The sequence below is a fragment of the Aplysia californica genome, unplaced genomic scaffold (assembly GCF_000002075.1).
Source record: "Aplysia californica isolate F4 #8 unplaced genomic scaffold, AplCal3.0 scaffold00100, whole genome shotgun sequence".
Lineage (NCBI taxonomy): Eukaryota > Metazoa > Mollusca > Gastropoda > Aplysiida > Aplysiidae > Aplysia > Aplysia californica.
The window spans coordinates 1,083,077-1,085,854 of record NW_004797370.1 but is presented as its reverse complement, the minus strand read 5'-3'; the positions used below and the strand labels follow the sequence as shown (position 1 = coordinate 1,085,854).

General features: G+C 38.8%; 1 long non-coding RNA gene across 1 annotated transcript; it reads left to right on the top strand.

Moving 5' to 3' along the window:
- The first annotated feature begins 311 nt into the window (after positions 1 to 311).
- Positions 312 to 2,570, top strand: LOC101863889. The gene is made up of 3 exons (XR_220308.1): positions 312 to 402; positions 1,098 to 1,223; positions 2,442 to 2,570. It is a non-coding gene; the product is annotated as an uncharacterized LOC101863889 (long non-coding RNA).
- Positions 2,571 to 2,778: the final 208 nt, after the last annotated feature.

Genomic DNA, 2,778 nt, shown 5'->3' with positions numbered 1-2,778 from the left:
GGAGAACATTATTAGAGAACGGTTTTGTATCCGGGACTCATTGAATGAGAGGCAAACACCGTAAACCCTAGAGACGAGAGCACCCCATGTACATAAAATATACAGACAGACAAAGCGAGATCAGTAATCGAAGTCAGCTTGCACAAAGTTTGTCGAAAACTTTTCTGTCTCCCCTCAATCAAACCACAACCAGATCAACTGTTACACAAACATTTTAGTATCAAAATTGGATTAAAACAAAAATCTTGTTTTTTTTTTATCATTAAGACACAACTGTAGCGAACACGACCTCGAACTCGACCTCGTGCGGCGCTGACCACGACTGTCACCCACCTGTATGTGGGAACAGCCACCATGGAGTCTGTCAGAACGGACAGTGTGATTGCAGCACCAAACAAGAAGGTAAATAAGTTCTTTTTTTTGTTGTATATCTTTTTATTTTAGCTTGTTTTTTTTTAGTTCTGTTACATAATATTGTAAATATGAGTAGCAACAGAGGTCAAGAAGTGATGCGCTGTGTATCTATACATATAATACGTGTGTGTGTGTGTGTGTGTGCGCGCGCGTGTGTGTTCATTGTTATGTACGTGTGTGTGTGTGTGTGTGTGTGTGTGTGTGTGTCTGTGTGTGTTCATTGTTGTGTGTGTGTGTTTCTGTGTGTGTATGTGTTTAAGAGAGAGAGAATGTGTTTGTTCATGTCTATGTGTGAGAAAGACAGACAGAGAGAGAAATGGAGGGAGAGAGAGGGGCGTGAGAGAGAGAGAAAGAGAGAGAGAGAGAGAGAGAGAGAGAGAGAGAGAGAGAGAGAGAGAGAGAGTGATCAATATTTATAGAGATAAAAAAATGAGAGCGAAAGAGATATATGAACATATACACAGGTACATACACACATACGTATATACAGACAGACGCACACACCTATATCCACTCAGACAGAGAGACAAAGTAAAGTCAATAATCAGCTAACTTCTATGAAGTTTGACCAAACTTTCTTCTGTCTCCCCTCAAACAAATCAAAAGCAGGCCAACAGCAGCACAAACGTTTTTGTATAACAATAAAATAGTAAAATTAACTAGAATTCATCTTTTTAAAAAAGATCCCGTCGTAGGCAAGAGAGCGACCTCCTGCAGCGCTGACCACGACTGTCACCCACCTGTATGTGGTAACACCCACCACGGAGTCTGTCAGAACGGACAGTGTGATTGCAGCACCAAACAACAAGGTAAATATACAAACATGAACATATTCATAATGACGTGCATACATACAAACAAACATGCAAACGTGCAAACAAGCAAACAAACAAACAAGCATACAAGCAAACAATACATAAAATACATACATACATACATACATACATACATACATACATACATACATACATACATACAATATAATACAATACAATACAATACAATACATACAATACAATACATACAGTACGTACTATACAATACAATCAAATACATGCAATACGTACAATACATACAATACAATCCATACAATACATGCAATACATACAATACATACAATATACAACACTTACAATACATACAATGCATACAATACAATACAATACACACAATAGACACAATACAATACAACACAGTACAATACAATACATACAAGACATGCAATACATACAATACATACAATACATACATACATACATAAATACATACATACATACATACATACATACATACATACATACATACATACATACATACTTTTTTTGGAAAGTGCTTTACGGCGCAAGCAACTGCATAAGGTCATCTGAGCGCGCCGGAAACATGCTATATTTTCAGTTTTGATAGGAACTTTGAATTTTGTCCCAATGGCGATCAAAGCTTACTCTTATCGATTTTAGAACCAAGGGATCTCAAATAGCACACAGGCCCTTCGAGATTTATCGCCCTTATCCGAGAAGGCAAGGTGTTAGATCTTACCTACCATAAGATCAGGGGTGTGGCTGAAAGACAGCAGAAAGAAGGAGATAAGGAATAGCAATAAAATGGTTGCAGACAGAGCCAGGAGCCCTGAGGTGGGGGCAAAGAGTGGGAGGGTGGGCGGGTGGGGGGCAGAATTTTAAAATGAAAGAAGAGGATAGAGCATAATTAGAGAGTAGAAAAGGAGGTGAAAGGAGAACATTATTAGAGAAGAAAATTTCCCGTCGTTGTCAGGTTTCAAACCTTGGACCCCATTAAATGAGAGGAGAACACCGTAAACTCTAGAGCACGAGAGCCCCCATATACATTAATTATACAGACAGGTAAAGCGAGATCAGTAATCGAAGTCAGCTTCTACAAAGTAACGGTTTGTCCAAAACTTTTCTCTGTCTCCCCTCAAGCAAACCACAACCATGTTATCTGTTACACAAACGTTTTTGTATCAAAGTTAGATGAAATTAACAAAAATCTTGTTGTTTTTCCCCATTAAGACACAACCGTAGCGACCACGACCTCGAGCTCGACCTCATGCAGCGCTGACCACGACTGTCATCCACCTGTATGTGGGAACAGCCACCACGGAGTCTGTCAGAACGGACAGTGTGATTGCAGCACCAAACAACAAGGTAAATACGTTCTTTTTTGTGTGTGTATATTTTTAAACAAAATTTTGTTTGTGTTTTTTTTAGTTGTGTTACATAATATTGGATATAAGAGTACCAATGACTGTCATGACAATATGTACCGTGTATCAATACATCATGATATATTTGTGTACGTGAGCGTGTGTGTGTGTGTGTGTGTGTGTGTGTGTGTGTGTGTGTGTGT